At 42.4% G+C, this 24,362-nt stretch overlaps 1 long non-coding RNA gene and 1 pseudogene across 1 annotated transcript; one reads left to right on the top strand and one right to left on the bottom strand.

Moving 5' to 3' along the window:
- The window catches only part of LOC111954587 (lysophospholipid acyltransferase 2-like), a 72,628-nt pseudogene extending 63,254 nt beyond the window's left edge, over positions 1-9,374 (bottom strand).
- A 209-nt stretch (positions 9,375-9,583) lies between these two features.
- On the top strand, positions 9,584-23,807 carry LOC111954635 (uncharacterized). The gene is made up of 3 exons (XR_011474335.1): positions 9,584-10,167; positions 10,781-10,823; positions 16,161-23,807. It is a non-coding gene; the product is annotated as an uncharacterized lncRNA (long non-coding RNA).
- Positions 23,808-24,362: the final 555 nt, after the last annotated feature.

A 24,362-nucleotide genomic window follows, 5' to 3' on the forward strand; every position in this document is an offset into this window, starting at 1 on the left:
GGCAGAGGAGGGTAGTAATACCACTACTGCCATGAGCTACAGTCAGTCCTTGTTATTCTCTTTAACAATCCTGATGGTTATACTAGGGTAGTCGCTCACCCCCGGCGGTGGCCCAATTGACACACTATTCCCCATGCAGTGCACTACTTTTGGCAAGAGCCAAATAAATAAAAATATTTGTCACGTACACAGTTGACAGTAAGTATAAAAGGTGCTAGCTCCCTCAACATTGCAGTACAATATCCATATCAATAATAAACAAAGGTCAAAGGTCAAATAAGTCATTAGAAGGAGGTGGTAGTAGTAATAAAACAACTATGTAAACAATAGGATACAGGGCATAAATCATATTACTGTGTATATAAACATGAAGTGGACCGTGTCTTGGTCACACAGTTGAATAAATAGTATAAAAAATAGAAAGCAGCATTGACTGTGTGTGTGTGTGTGTGTGTGTGTGTGTGTTGGTGTGTGTGTGTGGGTGTGTGTGTGTGTGTGTGTGTGTGTGTGTGTGTGTGTGTGTGAGAGTGTGTGAGTATGTGTGTGTGGTTGTATATTTGTGGTAAGGGTTGGATGTGTGCAAAAAATCTAAGGTGCAGATCGTCTCGGAGGTGCAGGTCTGAGCAGCTAAACAGCTAGGGTAAGCTGTTCAGCTGTCTGATGGCCTGGTGGTAGAAGCTGTCTCGGAGCCTGATGGTCGCAGACCCGATGCTCCGAAACCTTTTGCCAGATGGTAACAGAGTGAATAGTCCATGACTCGGGTTGACTGAAGTTCTTGACGATGTTCCAGGGATTCTTCAGACCCCACCTGACGTAAAATGTCCTGGAGGGCAGGGAGCTCACCCCCTGCAGTTGAGGTTGGGGCAGTTGCCAGCTATAGAACTTCTTGAGGATCTGAGGGCCCATGCCAAATTACTTCAGTCACCTGATGTTGAAGAGACGCTGTTGCGCCCTCTTCACCACGATGTTGGTGTGATTGGTTGACGTCGGGTCCTCTGTGATGTGCACGCAGAGGAACTTGAAGGCTTTGACCCTCTCCACTGCAGCCTCCTTTGATGCAGATGGGGGCATGCCCCCCCCCCAGCATCTCCACCGACATTTCTCGCATAATTMATTTTACAGACACAAAAAGATCTAACCTTGTCTAGCGTATTGTTTTGTCGACATTTCAAAATAAATGTTCTGTTTCCATCAGGCCTGTCATGACATGTTTTATCCGACACGCACTTTACTTGCATAAAAAGGTTGGATGGAAACCTGGTTAGTGATACTGAATGGATGGAATGGATGGAGTTCAGGAACTACAGAAACTGGGGAAATTCCAGTCATGTTGCAGTATCCTCTCTGGCCTTCTTCCAGGAAGACATCTCGAGKWTGCGTCCCAAATGGCACCCTATTTTCTATTTAGTGCACTACTTTTGAACAGGGCACATATGGCTATGGTCAAAAGTAGTGCATTATATAGGGAATAGGGTGCCATTTGTGATGCAACCTCTGACACAGAGGGAAGGAAGTGCTTTTGTAGGTGGAACAGCACCACAGCTGAGCAAGCTAGCAGCCAAGTAGAATCCGTGAGCAGACTAAACGCCCATGTAGGCCTGCCACACAGACAGAACCAGTGGTGAAATGTATTTAAGTAAAAATACTTTAAAGCACTACTTAAATAGTTTTTGGGGGTATCTGTTCTATACTATTTATATATGTTTTTTACTTCACTACATTCCTGAAGAAAACAATGTACTTTYTACTCCATACATTTTCCCTGACATCCAAAAGTACATTTTGGATGCTTAGCAGGACAAGAAAATGGTTGAATTCACACACTTATCAAGAGAACATCCCTGGTCATCCCTACTGCCTATGATCTGGCGGACTCACTAAACACAAATGCTTCATTTGTAAATTATGTCTGGGTGTTGGGGCCTGCCCCTGGCTATCCATAAATTAAAAAAAATACATGAAAATTGTGCCATCTGGTTTGCCTAATATAAGGAATTTGAAATTATTTATAGTTTTACTTTTCAAATGTAGGTATATTTTAGCAATTACATTASCTTGTGATACTTAAGTATATTTAGACTCCGGTAGTATTGTACTGGGTGACTTTCACTTTAACTTGAGTCATTTTCTATTAAGGTATCTTTACTTTTACTCAAGTATGACAACTGGGTACTTTTTCCACCACTGGACAGAACATACTGTATATAACACACAGAACACAGTAGGCAAAGAAAAATCATGAACGTTATCAAACTGAAGAACTGATTTATAAAAACTAGCACTCAGATTATGTTGATTATTCAAATTGAGGGTTACTATAGTGCCCCATCAATCCATTAGCAATGTGGCAGGTTTTGAACCACCTTTTGAAAAATGATCCAGTGCCATGTAATAAATCCTAAGTATTTATAGTCACTCTATCGGTTCTGGTAGGCACAAAAAAAAAAAAAAAAAAAAAAAAATCTTAACCACAGGGGTAGACTGTCTGGAATTGGATAGACTTCCTGTAAGTGTAATATCTACTTTCCTCCCTCTCTATGTGAGTGAAAATGCTGAGTAATAATATAGGGTTAATGGCTGTCTCTAAACCTCTTTCTACATCAAAGAGATTCTCAACCCCAAGAGGTTTGTTAAATTAATTAGCTCCACCACATAAAATATTTCTTCTCAAAGCAGAAGCATGCTGTTCTATACTACCTCACAGTTTCATTTTTAGTTTAATTTATTTATTTTTTTATGGAAGAAGAACATTCCAGAGTAAACAGGACATTCCCATTTCAGGTTAATGTAGCTAGGGCCTATATGTCCAAAGAAAACATACTGTCTGTGCATTAAATAGCATAGGCTAAAGCTGAATCATCAACTGAATGATGTTTTACAATATATTAGCTCATCAATCTCATAAAAAGGTGCCCTAAAAACAAAGACCTGTGGAGCTAAGAATACACACATACACCTTTTATGGACCAGTGCTGAACCCGCGGGAGAGGCAATACGGACACGCCTGGTGCACAAATTTATGACGTACAGTACCAATCAAAAGTTTGGACACAGAGTTTTTMATTATTTTTACTATTTTCTACATTGTAGAATAATATTGACGACATCAAAACTATGAAATAATACATATGGAATCATGTGGTAACCAAAAAAAATGAAAATATATTTTAGATTCTTCAAAGTAGCCACACTTTGCCTTGATGACAGCTTTGCACACTCTTGGTATTCTCTCAACCAGGTCATCTGATGAAACACTCCATCAGCCCTTATACAGCCTGGAGGTGTGTTGGTTCATTGCCCTGTTGAAAAACAAATGATAGTCCCACTAAGCACAAACCAGATGGGATGGCGTATCACTGCAGAATGCTGTGGTAGCCATGCTGGTTAAGTGTGCCTTGAATTCGAAATAAATCCCAGACAGTGTCACCAGCAAAGCACCCCCACACCATCACCCCTCCTCCTCCATGCTTCACGGTGGGAACCACACATGCGGAGATCATCCATTCACCTACTCTGTCTCTCACAAAGACAACGGTTGGAACCAAAAATCTCAAATTTGGACTCATCAGACCAAAGGACAGATTTCCACCGGTCTAATGTCTATTGCTCATGTTTCTTGGCCCAAGCAAGTCTATTCTTCTTATTGGTGTACTTTAGTAGTGGTTTCTTTGCAGCAATTCAACCATGAAGGCCTGATTCACACAGTCTCCTCTGAACAGTTGATGTTGAGATGTGTCTGTTACTTGAACTCTGTGAAGCATTTATTTGGGCTGCAATCTGAGGCGCAGTTGACTAACGAACTTTTCCTCTGCAGCAGAAGTAACTCTGGRTCTTCCTTCCCTGTGGCGGTCCTCATGAGAGCCAGTTTCATCATAGCGCTTGATGGTTTTTGCGACTGCACTTGAAGTAACTTTCAAAGTTTATAAAATGTTCCAGATTGACTGACCTTAATGTCTTAAAGTAATGATGGACTGTCATTTCTCTTTACCTATTTGAGCTGTTCTTGCTATAATATGGACTTGGTCTTTTACCAAATAGGGCTATCTTCTGTATACCCCCCCCCCACCTACCTTGTCACAACACAACTGATTGGCTCAAAAGCATTAAGGAAAGAAATTCCACAAATTAACTTTTAACAAGGCATATCTGTTAATTGAAATGCATTCCAGGTGACTATCTCATGAAGCTGGTTGAGAGAATGCCAAGAGTGGCAAAGGGTGGCTACTTTGAAGAATCTCAAATATAAAATATTTTGATTTGTTTAACACTTTTTTGGTTACTACATGATTCCATGTGTGTTATTTCATAGTTTTGATGTCTTCAATGTAGAAAATAGTAAAAATWWARAAAAAMMCTGAAATGAGTACGTGTCCAAACTTTTGACTGGTAGTGTATGTCGCGCAGCTGAGTCGAGTGGAGAAGAATGGATTYGGTTCAGTTAGTCATCCCGATGAGCCCTTCTCACATAGATAGTTTATGCTGGCTAGCTGGCAAAAACAGGAGCATGGCACTAGTTAAAACTTGTAAAACAAAGTGATGTTTATTTCGTTGGACACCAGGTGTGTTCGTGAAGCCTCTCAGTCATCCCGCTTCCATACCGTCAGCCAGCCATCAGCCATAATAAACTCAGAGGATCATGGTCCCTGTAGTCATTGAGACAGCTCCCCTAAAGAGAAACCCTGTAAGGCCCTAGTGTCCTATCAGCACTCCTATATAAGCCYCATCCCCAATGGCACCCTATTCCCTACGTAGGGACCTACAGGCCTAATTTGTTGCACTAAATAGGGAATAGGGTGCCATTTGGGACACAACCAGATCCATCTGCTCCCAACCCTGCAGAGAGAGGAACACCCAGTCCCATGGACCCATGTAAACTAACCTCAGCCAAACCCTCAATGGAAGGAACAAATTAGCTGACTCTGGTATTCACTCACCAAACTCATAGGCCTACAACACATTATGAATGTTTTAATGGGAGGGGAATCTGGATTGAATGGAGTTAGTAGAATGTCAGCATTATTAACTGCATGTTTTTCATTCAGTTGGTTACATCCCCATAGTTAACAGCACACACTGCCTGTGTCCCAAATGACACYCTATTCCCTATTTAGTGCACCACTTTGGACCAGGGCCCATATATAGGGAATAGGGCTCTGGTGAAATGTACTGCACTATACAGCCAGGGAATAGGGTTTTGGTGAAAAGTAGTGCACTATATCGGGAATAGTGTCCCATTTGGGATGCAGACACTGCCAGATAACCGTACTCTACTCCCTGGGGATTCCTCCTCATTGAGCCCCCAGGGTGTTGGGCAGCAAACTCAGGCCAAAACTCTTGATTGGGAAGACCATCATTTATGTCTTGGCACCAAGGATTATCTCTCACGCACGCGCATTTGCACACATGCACACGCACACTCAGCCACACACAGCTAATGCAATATGTTTGATGTCCTCTGCTTGCTAAAATATTCACAGCAAAAGTTTGACAGCAATGCTTGTGACACATTTCACATTCAGAATGTGTCACTGCATGTGTGAAAGTATCGGCAACCAAGTTGGCCTAAAATACCAGTCAGCTTCCATAGAGAAAGCAGAGCCATTAAACCACAGATTTGGAGCCATATGTATTAGGTGTCTTAGATTGCTGATCAGTTTAGTTTTTTAGATCACAATTAATAAAATTAAATAGACACGGAGGGACTTGATCCTAGATGAGCACTCCTACTCTGAGACGCTAGACACATAAAGCCCCTGAACGCCAAAGACTGCCTAGCTGGTGCCATTAAAGTTGAAGCAACCATGTACCGTATTCTCTTTCAGTGATAGTAATAGGTTACTATCACTGGGGTTAGGCAGGAATATGTGTGTTCGTCCCAAATGGCACCCTATTCCCTATATAACGCACTTCTTCCATAGGGCTCTGGTAAAAAAAAGTATTTCACTGTGTACAGGGAAAAGAGTGCCATTTGGGACGCAGCCTGTGTTTCTTGGTATGGCAGGCCCAAGTGTTATTATCCCTTTGATATTATTAAGTCTTCTGCCCCTGGTCAGGGTTTGCATAGTAAGAGCTAGGAGGCCTATAACTTATAGCTGCAGATACCCTTTTTCCCCTGGACAAATCCCTTACACTAAATCAGCTTACAATGACCGTGTGGCTGTATGGCTACGCAGAAACCCCACTGTGGGCTCTGGTCAAAGTAGTGCACTATAAAGGGAATAGGCAGCCATTTGGACACACTCTGTGTTTCTTTTCAAAGTAGAAGTCTGAAATGAATCTGGCTCAGACCACAGGAAGATCCCTGGAGCCGCTCCTTTTTTGGTTCCTTCTCTTGTTTCTAGAAAGTCGTTTCCACAGTAACATCACTTGAGGGTGTCGTCAAAACACCATACTGTTACTAGGAGGAACATAAGTTCTACTATAGCTACTCTCTGATGGATTGTACCGCAGCCCCTGACTGACTTCCTGACTCTCACATTGCTGTGGAATTTCTAAGGCAAATATCCTATCCTACATCTGAAAGTCAAAGAGAATTTTAGTCACAACAGTATTACGGGGCTATGTCATCCTGGAATGTRGCAATGGTGCTAGGCTACAACAACTGATAGGGCCTGATGGTGAACCACAGATCTGTAGCCTGTAGCTAAGGCTCAGTATCTATGGAAGAGGGAGTAATGTTACATGATCAGTTGTAGACCAGGGCTCATATTAATGCCTAGAGAACCTGATTACTTATTTGTTTATTAACAACTTGTGTAATCAGAGCTTTCTGTAGAGTAGCAGCTCCATTTTAATACTATGAAGGTATAGTTAAGCAAGGGGGTGTGGTATATGGCCAATATACTACGGCTAAGGGCTGTTCTTATGCCTAGATACAGCCCTTACCCGTGGTATATTAGCCATATACCACGAACCCCAGAGGTGCCTTATTGCTATTATAAACTGGTTACCAACGTAATTAGATCAGTAAAAATCAATGTTTTGTCATACCTGTGGTTTACGGCCTGATATACCACGGTTGTCAGCCAATCAGCATTCAGGGCTCAAACCACCCAGTTTATAATGTTAAGTAACCAMGCTGAGCTGTACTAGACAGGCCTGGTTACGCGTCCACCATAGTTTCTGAAACCGTGCTGGAAAGGACAATGTGGATAGAAAATACCCACGCCAGTACAGKATTATCCGAGTCAAACCTTTAGCGTGAAACTGGAAAGAGAAAACACCAATGGAAATATTTATAGAGCTCGCTCAGTGAAGTCACCAAACAAACACACCTGTTACCTCTAGAGGAGTATTAAGAGGAATTGAAGTTTGTTCAGACGACTCACGTTCCCTTCATGAATACTGTAGATGTTATGGGATAATTTACTGCACGCTACAGTACATCTGGTCTCTTGTTTTGGCTAAATGGGGAAAAAACAGGAGTTCTACAGTACAACCTCTTGAGTTGTGCTGAAATGGCACCCTATTCTCTTTATAGTGTTGACTGACGACTCACCCTGAATTTAATTCTGCTGCTCTATCAATTGATACATTCATTCTGAAACTGCYATCATAGAAGTAGTTTGTGTAACTTCAAAATGATTTGCGTTGCACAATATTTTTTTTTAATCAGCAATTGGATCGCCTCTAACCAATCAGAGTATCAAAATTGATAATATGGGACCTGATTGGTCAGAATGTGTTCGCATTCTAGAAATCGTCAGGGAAGGAGGCAAATCCAGACTCATCGTGGAGAAGAAACAACAGTTGGCCGGAGCGATGTGGATGGGTAGCCAGGCACTACTTTTGACCGAGTTTGGGAAAAGCAGCATTACAGCATTTAACTTAAGGTTGTCGCTGGGGAGTCATGCATTAGATAAATATATGAATGTGCCACATTACATAAATGAGCATGGATTCAAACTTGGTTGGTTATGAATGTGAATAGAGTAGTGGGATATTATCAGAGACTTTTCCATTGATCTTTTTCAGATGCAAATCTTGTATACAGTAGATTGTAAGAGTGGGTGCTGCAGATTTAATATTTGCATGGGATGGGCTTCACATGTAAAGTAAAGCTGCTGTGGTCGGGGTAGGCTATGTAATCTGAGTGTTCTTTGACGTCTTCTAATGACAAGGGAGACTATAGCATTTACTATAGCATTTACATATACAGGTCACCTGAATGGGCCTATGTGAAAACCATTGCAAGGAATAGACAATGGTAATAACTGAAAGCATGCTTAATGATAAATTCAGATTGATTTGGCACTGGCAGCAAAACACATAGGCCTATTCTACAGCTGTGATTAGGCTACTGAAAATGTTTCATTTATTTTGTGCGTAAAATAAAACTGGTTACATTATAGCCTGATCAGTAAGAGGCCAGTGTCAACTGTAAATCCAAATCTAGGGTTCTTGTAGTCTAGACAGGCTACATATCCTGAACACAGATATCTGCGGCACATTTGTTCAAATAAGAGACTATTTAAAAGTATGGCTGATGATTCATTGTCGACTAAACGTGACATTTTTGTGACATTTAAAGGGGGCCTTTAATTCAATCATTGCGAGATTTGCGCTTATGCCAATGTGGCATCAACGTGTTGAACGATTGTATCAAACCAATCCAAATTCATGATTTCCTATGAGGGGGAAATGGCAATACCAATACCGTTGTTTGATAGTGAGGAATCAAAGACCATTGSCTACACAATGTTGTTTTTGCTGCGATTTTGGACATGCGACGAATGATAGAAATACTGAAAGAAGCGTAAGCAGAAGTAACAAGAATTAACCTATTTACCTGGTCGAGAGGAAGATTGATGATTTCGCTTATGGGTTGCAGCAAACTGGATCCAGTGCATGCCGGGGACACGGTTTCAGTAGCCATGATYCACAGAACGTTGAGAAAGTCCTCTGCTCTTCTTCCCCTCTGACAGTGAATCCCAGATTCGCCCCGACTCTGATCCTACATCCACCGCTGTAGCTGCTGCTGTTTGCTGCTGGCCACTACTGGCTGTCGGTTGCGCTACAGCACGGTTTAGCCGCAAATACTTCCCAAATCAACCATAATTTGGGCGGGGAAGGATTCGACTCATTCCCGCTCTAGGCAATGGTTTGCGAAAATATCAGCACCATATTCCAATGTAAAGGCTAGACAAAATAGGCCCAAGTGCCACTGAATTAAAATAAGAAAAGGGCTAAGTTCTTTTATTCTCCGTTTCCAGTTGAAATAGGCTTTTTACACATGTTATTTTCATTTATCCTGTAGTCTAAAATATTATTTTTTTCTTTATAAATAGCGGACTATAAATATTATATTAAACTCAGGTGCGCCGTGCTCGTTGCGCAGATGYTCGGCTCCATACCTCGCGCACAGCTTACTGAACGCAAAATAAAATGCTGCGCTGCCGTCTTCTCTTTTCGTCCCCTAACGGAAACACTTATTATTCACCCCAATCCTGCAGGTGGCGGAACAGAAATATCGGTAACGACACGTATTTCATATAATCATACAAGGAAGACGTAATCCCGCCTTACTTTGCTTTTCTAAAATTGTCATTGGCTGACGTTCATCACATGATGCCAACTTCCGGCTTTGAAAATCATATTTTCCTGTCCAAGAGACGTGAATTTGAGATAAATAAACAAACGTTATATTTAATTTAGCTACACAACGTTCGAATGTAGCTGGTGGTTGTCACATACATTTGGCTCTGGTGAAATGCGTGGTCTGGGGTGTCCTAATCGAAGCGACAATAATAAGAGGTTTTACATTTTCCTAAGGACCAGACTCGAATAGAAGTGTGCCTTGCTGCCCTGCGAAAGACGGAGAAGTAGGATTCAACAGAGGAGCACATATGTGAAAAACACTTTCTGACAGACCACATAACGCCAYTTGGAATAAGCGATGATGCCATTCCTATCATGCCACCATACCTCGACGGACCACTAAATCTGATCAGCCCGTGGGCGAGGAGGAATTGGTGGATGATGATGTTGCTACGGCTAAACACGGGAGGATACGCTCATGATTACTTTGATTGATAGCTTTCTTATCGCATTGATTGTAGTCGTTGTTTTTAGTAATCCCTGTCTACATATATTTTATTTACAGAATGTTGATGTTGAAGAAGAATATGATGAGCCAGGCCGAGACAGAACCATCTGCATCTATGTAAGGTAACAGCTCTCTAGCCTTTATGAAATATAATAAGCATTCTTCCTTTTGTGTTTTGAACTACAGGTACTTGCATTCTACACATCTGAGCATCTCTCTAGGTGTTTGAAAATAACGAGGCCTTTTTAATAAATCACATAATAAGTTGCATGGACTCATTGTGTTCAGTAGTAGTGGTTAACATGATTTTGGAATGACTACCCCAACTCTGTACCCCACACATACAGACAATTGTAAGGTCCCTCAATCAATCGAGTAGTGAATTTCAAACACAGATTCAACCACAAAGACCAGGGAGGTTTTTCAATGCCTCACAAAAAAGGGCACTGATTGGTAGATGTGTAAAAACCAAAAAAAGCAGACGCTGAATATCTCTATGATCATGATAGTTATTAATTAGGGCCAATGGTGATTTTAAAACAGTTAGAGTTTATTGGTTGTGATATGAGAGAGCTGAGAATGGATCAACAACCATGTAGTTACTCCACAACACTAACCTAAATGACAGAGTGAAAAGAAGGAAGCCTGTACATAATWAAAAAAATATTCAAAAACATACAACCTGTTTGCAACAAGGCACTTAAGTGGTTGTTGCTGTTTTTTATCCCTCTTCAGTCTAGGTCCTGTGAACTGGTTGAAGGCACAAAGACAAGACAAGGTATGCGTGATCATCAATACTGAAAATCTATTATTATTCAAAATCAACCTGGCGTTGAATGACCCTTTGACACTTCCTTGCCTTGTACAATTCCTGCGTCCAGGGCCGGCTCCAGGCATAAGTGACATAAGTGGTTGCTTAGGGCCCCAGGCCGCTAAGCACTAAAATGGTTTGTAGTGGGGGTGGGGACAACAAAATCTTGCTTAGGGCCCCCAAAAGGCTGCCTGCATTGCTAATGGCATCCTATGCCCTATTTAGTGCACTACTTTTGACCAGGCCCATAGGGCTCTTGTCAAAAGTAGTGAACTACACTGAGTATACAAAACACTTGGTAGTGTTATCACTGTTTATTTTCATATCCAGATATTATAACTGCCACTAAATCCATAAAACACACAGTGGTTTACTTTTATAATCAAGATACAGTGAATGGCTATTAGCTAACTAAAGTACTAGAATATACACAGTGTTCAAAACATGCTCTTTCCATGACATAGACTGACCAGGTGAATCTAGGTGAAAGCTATGATCCCTTATTGATGTCTCTTGTTAAATCCACTTCAATCAGTGTAGATGAAGGGGAGGAGACAGGTTAGAGAAGGATTTTTAAGCCTTGAGACAATTGAGACATGGATTGTGTATGTGTGTCATTCAGAGGGTCAATGGCAAAACAAAAGATTGAAGTGCCTTTGAATGGGGTATGGTAGTACAGTTTCCCGTGTGTATCAAAATGGTCCACCACTCAAAGGACATCCAGCCAGCTTGACACAACTGTGGGAAGCATTGGAGTCATCATGGACCACCATCCCTTGGAATGCTTTCTACACCTTGTAGAGTCCTTGGCCTGATGAATTGAGGCTGTTCCGATGTTCCGAATTGATGCCGTGGCCGATGTGAGTAAGACATTTAAGCGTGTTAACCCTCGCAAGGCTGCCAGCCCAGACGGCATCCCTAGCCACATCCTCAGAGCATGTGCAGACCAGCTGGCTGGTGTGTTTACGAACATATTCAATTTCTCCGTATCCCAGTCTGCTGTCCCCACATGCTTCAAGATGACCACCATTGTTCCTGTACCAAGAAAGCAAAGGTAACTGAACTAAATGACTATCGCCCCGTAGCACTCACTTCTGTCATCATGAAGTGCTTTGAGAGACTAGTCAAGGATCATATCACCTCTACCTTACCTGTCACCCTAGACCCACTTCAGTTTGCATACCGCCCCAATAGATCCACAGACGATGTAATCACCATCACACTGCACACTGCCCTATCCCATCTAGACAAGAGGAATACTTACAGTTGAAGTCGGAAGTTTACATACACCTTAGCCAAATACAGTTAAACTCAGTTTTTCACAATTCCTGACATTTAATCCGAGTAAAAATTCCCTGTCTTAGGTCAGTTAAGATCCCCACTTTATTTTAAGAATGTGAAATGTCTGAATAATAGTAGAGAGAATTATTTATTCCAGCTTTTATTTCTTTCATCACATTCCCAGTGGGTCAGAAGTTTACATACACTCAATTAGTATTTAGTAGCATTGCCTTTAAATTGTTTAACTTGGGGAAAACGTTTCAGGTAGCCTTCCACAAGCTTCCCAAAATAATTTGGGTGAATTTTGGCCCATTCCTCCTGACAGATCTGGTGTAACTGAGTCAGGTTTGTAGGTCTCCTTGCTCGCACACGCTTTTTCTTTTATGCACACACATTTTATATAGGATTGAAGTCAGGGCTTTGTGTTGGCCACTCCAATACCTTGACTTTGTTGTCCTTAAGCCATTTTGCCACAACTTTGTAAGTATGCTGGGTTCATTGTCCATTTGGAAGACCCATTTGCGACCAAGCTTTAACTTCCTGACTGATGTCTGATGGATGTTACTTCAAAATATCCACATCATTTTCCTGCCTCATGATGCCATCTATTTTGTGAAGTGCACCAGTCCCTCCTGCAGCAAAGCACCCCCACAACATGATGCTGCCACCCCATGCTTCACGGTTGGGATGGTGTTCTTTGGCTTGCAAGCCTCCCCCTTTTCCTCAACATAACGATGGTCATTATGGCCAAACAGTTCTATTTTTGTTTATCGGACAGAGGACATTCTCCAAAAAGTATTATCTTTGTCCATTGCAGTTCAAACCATAGTCTGCCTTTTTTTATGGCGGTTTTTGAAGGCAGTGCTTTCTCTTGCTGAGCGGCCTTTTAGGTTAGTTGATATAGGATCATTTACTGTGGTTGTAGATGACTTTGTATCGTGTTTCCTCCAGCATCTTCCAAAGGTCCTTTGCTATTGTTCTGGGATATTTAGTCACTTTTCGCACACAAAGTACGTTCATTCTTCTAGGAGACGAGAACGCGGTCTCCTTCCGAGCGGTGTGACGGCTGCGTGGTCCCATTGTGTTATACTTTGCGTTACGTATTGTTTGTACAGAATTGAACATGGGGGTTTAAACCCTTCAGGCATTGAATGCTCCCAGGATAACCAACTTGTGGAAGTCTACAATTATTTTTCTGAGGTCTTGGCTGATTTATTTCGATTTTCCCATGATGTCAAGCAAAGAGGCACTGAGTTTGAAGGTAGGCCTTGAACTACATCCACAGGTACACCTCCAATTGACTCAAATTATGTCAATTAGCCTATCAGAAGCTTCTAAAGCCATGACATCATTTTCTGGAATTTTCCAAGCTGTTTAAAGGCACAGTCAACTTAGTGTATGTAAACTTCTGACCCACTGGAATTATGATACAGTGAAATAATCTGTCTGTAAACAATTGTTGGGAAAATGACTTGTGTCATGCACAAAGTAGATGTCCTAACCAATTTGCCAAAACTATAGTTTGTTAACAAGAAATTTGTGGAGTTGTTGAAAAATGAGATTTAATGACTCCAACCTAAGTGTATGTAAACTACCGACTTGAACTGTATGTAAGAATGCTGTTCATTGACTATAGCTCAGCATTCAACACCATAGTACCCTCCAAGCTCATCATTAAGCTTGAGGCCCTGGGACTGAACCCCGCCCTGTGAAACTGGGTCCTGGACTTCCTGACGGGCCGCCCCCAGGTGGTGAAGGTAGGAAACAACATCTCCACAAGGCTGCGTGCTCAGTTCCCTCGTTCACCAATGACTGCGTGGCCAAGCACGCCTCCCAACTCAATCATCAAGTTTGCAGATGACACAACAGTAGTACAGTAGGCCTGATTACTAACAACGACGAGACAACCTGCATGGAGTAGGTGAGGGCTCTGGGAGTGTGGTGCCAGGAAAATCAGCTCTCAATCAACGTCAACAAAAAAAAGGAGATGATCATGGACTTCAGGAAACAGCAGAGGGAGCACCCCCCTATCYACAGCGACGGGACCGCAGTGGGGAAGGTGAAAAGCTTCCAAGTTCCTCGGCCTACACATCACTGACGAACTGAAATGGTCCACTCACACAGACAGTGTGGTGAAGAAGGCGCAACAGCGGCTCTTCAACCTCAGGAGGCTCAAGAAATGTGGCTTGTCATCTTAATTCCTCACAAACTTTTACAGATGCACAATCAAGAGCATCCTGTGTCGGGCTGTTTCACCGCTTGGTATGGCAACTGCACCGCCCTCAACCGCAGGGCTCTCCAGAAAGTGGTGCGGTCTGCCCRATGCATCACCGGGGACAWAGTACCTGCCCTCCAGGACACCTACACCACCCGATGTCACAGGAAGGCCAAAAATATCATCAAGGACAACAACCACCCGAGCCACTGCCTATTCACCCCGCTATCGTCCAGAAGACGAAGTCAGTACAGGTGCATCAAAGCAGGGACCGAGAGACTGAAAAACAGCTTCTATCTCAAGGCAATCAGACTGTTAAATAGCCATCACTAGCACAGAGAGGCTGCTACCTATATACATAGACTTGAAATCACTGKCCATTTTAATAAATGGAACACTAGTCACTTTAATACTTGGCTCCCGAGTGGCGCAGCAGTCTAAGGCACTGCATCTCAGTGCTAGAGGCATCACTACAGACCGTGGTTCAATTCCAGGCTGTATCACAACCAGTTGTGATTAGGAGTCCCATAGGGCAGCGCACAATTGGCCCAGCGTCGTCCGGGTTTGGCCGGAGTAGGCCGTCATTGTGAATAAGAATTTGTTCTTTACTGACCTGCCTAGTTAAATAAATGAAAAGGTATAATAATAATGTCTAAATATCTTGCATTACCCATTTCATATGCATATACTGTATCCTATATTATTCTACTGTATCTTGTTCTATGCCGCTCTGACATTGCTCGTCCATATATTTTTATATACTTAATTCCATTCCTTTACTAGATTTGTGTGTTTTTGGTATATGTTGTGTAATTGTTAGATATTACTTGTTAGATATTACTGCACTGTCGGAGCTATAAGCACAAGCATTTCACTACACCCGCAATAACATCTGCTAAACACGTGTATGTGACCGATTTGATTTGTTCTGAGGGCAAAAGRAGTGCAACTCAATATTAGGAAGGTGTTCCTAATGTTTTGTAAACTCAGTGTATGTCGGGAATAGGGTCCCATTTGGGATGCAGATAATGTTGAATCAATGTCTTGTTTTGGCTTTGATAAAATATTTGTACCTTTTTCCTACTGTAGCCAGTGCCACTGAACCCAATCAAATGTATTTATATAGCCCTTACATCAGCTGATATCTCAAAGTGCTGTACAGAAACCCAGCCTAAAACCCCAAACAGCAAGCAATGCAGGTGTAGAAGCGCGGTGGCTAGGAAAAACTCCGCCAAAACCTAGGAAGAAACCTAGAGAGGAACCAGGCTATGAGGGGTGGCCAGTCCTCTTCTGGCTGTGCCGGGTGGAGATTATAACAGAACATGGCCAAGATGTTCAATTATGTTCATAAATGACCAGCATGATCAAATAATAATAATCACAGTAGTTGTCGAGGGTGCAACAAGTCAGCACCTCAGGAGTAAGTGTCAGTTGGCTTTTCATAGCCGATCATTGAGAGTATCTCTACCGCTCCTGCTGTCTCTAGAAAGTTGAAAACAGCAGGTCTGGGACAGGTAGCACGTCCGGTGAAAAGGTCAGGGTTCCATAGCCGCAGGCAGAACAGTTGAAACTGGAGCAGCAGCATGACCAGGTGGACTGGGGACAGCAAGGAGTCATCATGCCAGGTAGTCCTGAGGCATGGTCCTAGGGCTCAGGTCCTCCAAGAGAAAGAAAGAGAGAATTAGAGAGAGAATACTTAAATTCACACCCAATCCCGTGGTACCGGACAYACCATTTGTCCTCCAGGATCTGTCCCTGGCTCTGTTGACCAATAAGTTCCTAAGGCTATTGCGTGGCATCCCTCACAGTTTCATGGACCTTAACCTCGTGGCAAAGAACCTCAACACAAGCAAACCGAGGGTCTATGACCTCTATGACCTCTGCCTGGAGGGGATCAACCTTATTCAGAAACAATCTGCCAACAAGATCAAGTGGTTGTGAGTACTACGGTTTCAACACACAAGCTCTTTGCCAGTCTGTGCTCCCACCTTCTGTGCTTATTTGTCTGTTTTGATAGGATGTGTTCATGCAGGGTGGTATTCATTAGGCACCAAATGGAAGAAAACAGACTGAAATAGGGAGGGACTAGGACCTGAACTTGTCCAGTAAGAAAGACAMATTTTATTCTTCAGTTGCAAAACGTTTAGAAAGGTCTTCCACTGCGTGCCCTAATTAATATGTGACTCCTGTCCTTGAGCTGTTGTTGTCTATTAATGTTCTGTATTATGTCATGTTTTGTGTGGACCCCAGGAAGAGTAGCTACTGCTTTCACAACAGCTAATGGGGACCTAATAAAATACCAAGACCAGATCACCCTGCATGGTAGCAGTGTGGTATCATCCTCTCCCTCCCCAGAGGTCCGTGTCCAGTCACCAGTTTTGTGGGGCCGAAGCAGAGATTTTAGCGGGAGCTGCAGAACCTGAAGACGGTGGAGGAAAGTCTGGATGAGCTCATCAAGACCTGTGCACAGCAGCTCTTTGACATGACGGATAGTGTAGACAACAGAGAATATCCTTTTAGAACATAAACACTGTAAAAAACTGTTGGTCACTAAATCCGTCTAGAAGGACCATGTAAAAGTGGTCGGCTGGTAGGCCCTCGCCCATCTGAGCGGTCGGCTGTGAATGCCCTSGCCCGTCKGAGCGGTCGGCTGTGAATGCCCTCGCCCGTCTGAGCGGTCGGCTGTGAATGCCCTCGCCCGTCTGAGCGGTCGGCTGTGAATGCCCTCGCCCGTCGGAGCGGTCGGCTGTGAATGCCCTCGCCCGCTGGAGTAGTGTTTCTCAGGGAAGTAGCTGGGCCGACTCGGGGAGTACCAGTAGTGATTGTGCTCCCGTGAAGGTGATGATGGCTTTAGCCGGGGGGGTCAGGAAAGTAGCGGCTGTTCCGGTGCTCCCTCGGCAGTGACTGAGGCCGGGTAGGCCTAGAGCACGCCCTCCTGATCTCTTGCTGCTCGTGACGTAGGTACTCGTATTCCCTCATCAGCTCCCAACTGGTGAGTGTGTGGTCACTCTCTGACCACTGAGGAGGCCTGGAGCAGGGCTGGTAGTCTCTTAGATRAGAGTGGTGTGTAGGGCCTTGCAACTCATCTTCCTCCAGTGCATGACGGCTTTGTGTGTCCGAGTGGGCTGAGGTGGGTGGTGACAGCAGCCCCATACGTCGTAGGGATGCAGGATAACTCGTCTGCATCCTGGGGCGTGGAAATGACTCCTCTTCTGGGTACTTCAACATCTCAACTATAGCAGGTCAGAATCTGGTGATACGAAGGACAATGTAAAAACTATAAGTTGCTAAGTCTGGTTAGAAGGACCATGTAAAAACGGTTGACTGGTATTGCCTCCCCCATCTGAGCAGTCGGCTATGAATGCYTTCACCCACTATACAGTGCATTCGGAAAGTATTCAGACCCCTTCCCTTTTTCCACATTTTGTTACGTTACAGCCTTATTCAAAATTAGATTTAAAAAAATGGTTGCTCATCAATCTACACACAATACCCAATAATTGTTATAACAAAGCGCAAAAATTTGCAAATGTATTAAAAGTAAAAACAGAAATACCTTATTTACATAAGTATTCAGACCCTTTGTTATGAGAATCGAAATTGAGCTCAGGTGCATCCTGTTTCCATTGATCATCCTTGATATTTCTACAACTTGATTGGAGTCCACCTGTGATAAATTAAACTGATTGGACATGATTTGGAAAGGCACACACCTGTCTAAATAAGGGCAAAAACCAAGCCATGAGGTCAAAGGAATTGTCCGTAGAGCTCAGACAGGATTGTGTCGAGCCACAGATCTGGGGAAGGGTACCAAAACATTTCTGCAGCATTGAAGATCCCCAAGAAAACAGTGGGCTCCATCATTCTTAAATGGAGGATGTTTGGAACCACCGAGACTCTTCCTAGAGCTGGCCGCCTGGCCAAACTGAGCAATCGGGGGAGAAGGGCCTTGATCAAGGAGGTGACCAAGARCCCGATGGTCACTCTGTGGAGATGGGAGAACCTTCCAGGARGACAGCTATCTCTGCAGCACTCCACCAATCAGGCCTTTATGGTAGAGTGGCCAGACGGAAGCCACTCCTCAGTAAAAGGCACATGACAGCCCGCTTGAAGTTTGCCAAAAGACACCTAAAGGACTCTCATACCATGAGAAACCAAATTCTCTGGTCTGATGAAACCAAGATTGAACTATTTGGCCTGAATGCCAAGCGTTACGTCTGGAGGAAAGCTGGGTCCATCCCTACGGTGAYGCGTGGTGGCAGYATCATGCTGTGGGGATTTTTTTCAAYGGCAGGGACTGGGAGACTAGTCAGGATCGAGGGAAAGATGAACAGAGCAAACTACAGAGAGATCCTTGATGAAAACCTGCTCCAGAGCRCTCAGGACCTCAGATTGGGGTGAAGGTTCACCTTCCAACAGGACAACAACCCTAAGCACACAGCTAAGACAATGCAGGAGTGGCTTCGGGACAAGTCTTTGAATATCCTTGAGTGGCCCAACCAGAGCCCRGACTTGAACCTGATTGAACATCTCTGCAGAGACYTAAAAATAGCTGTGCAGCGATGCTCCCCATCCAACCTGACAGAGCTTGAGAGGATCTGCAGAGAAGAATGGGAGAAACTCCCCAAATACAGGTGTGCCAAGCTTGTAGCGTCATACAAAAGAAGACTTGCGGCTGTAATCGCTGCCAAAGATGCTTCAACAAAGTACTGAGTAAAGGGTCTGAATACTTATGTAAATGTGAGGGGAAGTTAGGTAGAGAGGAGAGGAGCAGGACAGCCTTTTTTCTAACACTAACACCACCTTTTACATGGTACAAACACTGGTATTTTAAGAAGCTAACAACACTGAGAATAGTAGATAAGGAGACACCACCCCAAAATTAGCAAAATGCAGACTGATAATAAAATAGTGTCAAAAAAATAAGAAAGTCACTCTTAGATTTACGCTGTGAATGAACCAACATTTTGGGACACAATGTTAGGATTAAGGCTGTTACGATTGCGGTGCGGAAACAGTCACCAGTCCTAAAGTACAAACAATTTGTGTCCTGCTGTTGTATCATCTTTAATTGCCTCTGCACATTAGCATTCGTGACCCACAGAGACATCAGTGGTATCAAGGTGTTCCAGGAGCAGACTGTCGTGGTAATTTCCTGTATTACTCAATGATGAGAGAGAGAGAGCCAACCACACACACAAGTCAGAGTTATATTATAAAATCCATCTTTAATAATATATGAGCTTCACCAAAGCCCTTTTTTGACTCAGATCAATTCAGTGTCTATAAATGAATTCTCTGGGGGGTCCTTACAAAACAATTCTTAGTTTCATTTATAGCCAAGATACACCCCTCTCAACTTACAAAGAATCCTTTACCTGAAAGAGGAGTATCCCATAGCTAGACAGCATCAGCTATAAATCATTGTTCAGTTTGGTCTCCCAAAACAAGGTTTCAATCTCATTCTTGGTACTTCATTGTCTACCAAAACATTACCTCATCCAATGGCATATATCAATTGTCAATCCTAGATACTCCCAAACCTGGACAAACTCACTGAAGACAGTGAGCCTCTTAGGTCATATACCAGATCAAGATAAGGGAAACCTCAGAGGGGACATACAATGGTTCCAAACACTGCCTTACTCCTTCCCCCCATGAGAAAAGTAGGGAGTGACTGGCGTACAGACATTGTATGAGATAACTAACTGGTTCCCCATTAATAACGCCATCCCTTCACATGGTTTAGGAATAGTTACATACACATTCCCATAAGAAAACAATGTTCCATTCTGTCCTCCTCCCCTTCTGATATTCTACATAGCACCACATGGTTTAACAGATACATTGACATATGAAGACACGCCTGACCTCTCCCCTCTCTGGGCCCCAAGTGACTAAGCCCTAGCTCAGAAGGGAAAATGCAACTGCCCACAGTATCTCACAAGCATATGATGAAAATAACATATATCTATGTTACCTAGCTAAATCTGATTCTGCCACGACAAGACAGTCGTTGCTATTAAGGCTCCGGAGAAGACCAAGCTGGAGGTGCCCACACCCAAGGAGGTACAGTAAGGAGGGCCACACTTAAACCTGCTTTACAGACCTGGGTCGTGTTCATTAGGGAACACAGTAGCAAAACGTGGTGCAATGAAAACTGGCGTTTCTTATTGTACAAGCTAATATAGTACGTTTCCGTTTCCACGGTTTTCTTCCGTTTCGTGCCTAATGAACACAACACCACTCTGGCTGTATATGCATGCTTATTCATTCATGACGCACTGACACAAACTTAACAGTTGCAGAATCTGTACAATTCTAAACCACTGAGTCTGATGTTGATTGGATGAATTCATCACTTTATTGAATTGTTTCCATTTTAGAACGGCATCTAGATCCACCTGAAGGGAGGCAGGGGACCAATCAAAGTGTTGACCTGTGAGCTGGGCGGGCCTCAGTGTGACACACAGGGAAGTAGAAAGACCAGACTTTCTAATTTTGGAGGAGAGATCATGCTAACAGATAACACAGATAACAGCTGTGCTTTTCAATCAATCAAATTCATCAATTGTTAAGCTTTATTAGGTGCCCTAGATATTAATTTATCTGTATGTAAAGTACATTACTTCCTTGAGATATCCTACTCTGTAAGAAAGGGATATTATGACATGATTGGATTGGAACATTGAATGTGCTCCCCAATATGTTCACCAGAGGGAGCTGTTGACTATAAAATAGGTTTTCGAGATGCTGTATCAAATGAGGTCAGCTACTTCACAAAAGAAAGGTATTCTGCTATTGTAATTTTAGGAAGAGACCATTTTTGTCCATTTTTGTAATAATTTCTCTGTGTAAAATCCCAAGGATTATAGCAAAATTAAGGAATGGATGAATGGATTGTAAAAATATAACGTAGGTCATTAAATTGCACGCTTCATTTTTATACATATTTAGTTTTGAGTTATCTGAAGTGAATCATCGTTTGAGGCCACAATACACTACTACTGTAATACTGTACATTTTGATCATCTTGCAAAATGTTAAAGTATCAACGTGACCGGTATTTTTCTCCCGCTCTGCTGGCGAGTATTTTTCTCTGCTTATACATGACTAATAAAGGCCTAGTGTACTAATTTGGTAGAAACAAAAATATATATTATTTGTATTAGTAATATTATGATTTTTTAATTGTGGTTAGGGTTGCACATTTTGTGGGAATATTCAGAGGTGGAAACTTTCTGTGGGAATATATGGGAATTAACGGGAATATATGGGAATTAACGGAAATGTATGCAAATTAATATTAATTTAAATGTAGATGTTTTTTCCATTGGATATATTTACCATATCATATGGCGACAGAAACATAAACATTTTACCTTATCATAAGCAGACATAATTGCAAATGATTACACCCTTCCAATAGAAAAAAAAAAAAAAAAAATGTAACGAATTGAACTTTGATTAAATGAGTTGACTCTTCACATGGGATGATTTCATTGAACAACAAAAGGGAATATTCAATGATCCCTCGCATCTCCCAAAAATGTTTTCAACATACATCTGTAAAATGATAGCCTAGAAACTAAAGCTTTGGTTATCTTCCTCTCAGGCTTCCATGTCTTCTCCCTGGACCTCCTCAATGTCCACCTCTTGAACATCGGACTCTGAGGCCTCATCTTCACTGTCACTTTCCAACTTTGTTGAGGATGGCTCGTTGTCAGGCTCAAAAAGCCTCAAATTTTCCTTGATGGCCACAAATGTTTCAACCCTTGTATTGGTCAGTTTGTTGCATGCTTTGGTGTGTGTTCCTAAACAAGGACCAGTTGCGCTCTGAGGCGGCTGATGTTGGTGGGATTTGGAGGAGGATGGAAGCAACAGGGGAAAGAGCCTCAGATACACAAAGCATCTTCCACCAGGTGGCTGATGAGATATGTTGGCACGACTACCGTATTGCATCTCCATCCCAAAGCCCTTGCTTGGAAGTGTACTTCGCCAGATTGCCAAGATGGCAAGACACGGTAGTGATGACACCATAGGCCTTGTTGATCTCTGCACCAGATAGGATGCTCTTGCCAGCATACTTGGTGTCCAACAGGTACGCTGCAGCGTGTATGGGCTTCGGGCAGAAGTCTTCATGATTGCAATACAGTCTGCTTTCTCTATGATTTGCTTGACCTTCACTTGAACTCTGCATCCAGAAAATGAGTAGATAAATCATGTTTGGTTGGAGGGGTGTATGCTGGGTGAAGAACATTCAGAAATCTCTTCCAATACACATTGCCTGTGAGCATCAGAGGTGAACCAGTTACATACACAGCTCGAGAAAGACATTCATCAGCATTTATCTGACTACGTTCCTCCATTAAGTCAAAAAAACTTCTGATTCCAGGAGGACCATGAGCTGTTGCTATCGATAAGGTGTCTGATTCATCATTTTCACCTTGAATAGAAGTAGAGGGACTTTTGTCARAGGTTGCTTGTTGTTAGTGCTGAGGGAACTTTATGCACTTGGCCAGTTGATTCTGCATCTTTGTTGCATTCTTCACATATGATTTGGTACAGTATTTGCAAATGTACACAGCCTATCCTTCTAAATTATCTGCAGTGAAATCTCTCCACACATCAGATAGTGCCTGTGGCATTTTCCTGTAAAGATTAGGAAAAAATGAGTAAAAAAATAAATAAATACAATTCCATGTACACATAAATAGTTAAGCAGTTTGATTAAACAACTCCTTTGTAAGATAAGTGTTTTAAAATTAAACATGTATGGAAACAAGTGAATTAACACTCCTCAGTTAGCAGGCTCAAGCAAGCTAAAACCCACATGGTAGCAAAAACGAACTAGCAGAAATTGTTAAGTTAGAAATTATTTAAACACACTTTGCTGTAGGCTACTATTTACTAGTTAACAAAAAATAATGTATGTCATAACATTTATTCAACCCACCCAGTATTGTAATCAAAACTTACCAGAAAGCATGTAGTCCTTGGCTCAGAGAGTGGTACTTGTGTGGGCTCAACAGCTGATTCTCAAGATCTTGCACATGTGATGGAAGAATGCACTGTGCTTGCAGAGGGTTGCAATTGAATTGGGGATAGTTTAACCAAAATATGCCACAAGACCTAGAATTGCCTTATGTGTATCCCACAAAAAAAGGTTCACTGTTATAAGCTAACTTTTTATGAATTTAAGCAAAATGCCCCAAATTCCAGGGCTTAACTTCCCTTGGAAACTTCGGGAAATTTCCCGGAAAGTTTCCTACCCTTTGCAACCCTAATTGTGATTTATCAGCTGGTGCTGCAGCCCCCTCAGTACTCCCAGTTCCTGTGGAACTGTGGATTTGATCATTGTCTAAAGCAGGATCATCATGTAAACTAGTGGATTGGAACATAATGTGTATATGTTCTTTGCTTTTGTAATGAATAAAAAATCTGACCATGTTTTACATTTTCTTTTGAAAGTTTTACTTTTGTTTGTCTTTCCAATGTTAAAACAGTCTGTTATTACTAAAGAAGAGAACACTTAAAATGCATCCTCATATGAATAAACGTGTGTGTGTGTATAATTTTTATATATAGTGCCAGTTAAAAGTTTGGACACCTACTCATTCAATGGTTTTTATTTATTTTTACTATTTTGTACATTGTAGAATAATAGTGAAGACGTCAAAACTATAACACACAAAAAAAGTGTTAAACAAATCAAATCTATTTTAGATTCTTCAAAGGAGCCACCCTTTGCCTTGATGACAGCTTTGCACACAATTGACATTCTCTCAACCTAATTCATGATGAATGCGTTTCCAACAGTCTTGAAGGAGTTCCCACATATGCTGAGCACTTGTTGGCTGCTTTTCGGTCCAACTCATCCAAAACCATCTCAATTGGGTTGTGGTCAGGTGATTGTGGAGGCCAGGTCGTCTGATGCAGCGCCATCACTCTCCTTCTTGGTCAAATAGCTCTTACACAATCTTTGCAGAAATTCAACCGTAAAGGCCTGA

This window comes from Salvelinus sp. IW2-2015, linkage group LG28 (genome assembly GCF_002910315.2).
Source record: "Salvelinus sp. IW2-2015 linkage group LG28, ASM291031v2, whole genome shotgun sequence".
NCBI classification, from domain to species: Eukaryota; Metazoa; Chordata; class Actinopteri; order Salmoniformes; family Salmonidae; genus Salvelinus; species Salvelinus sp. IW2-2015.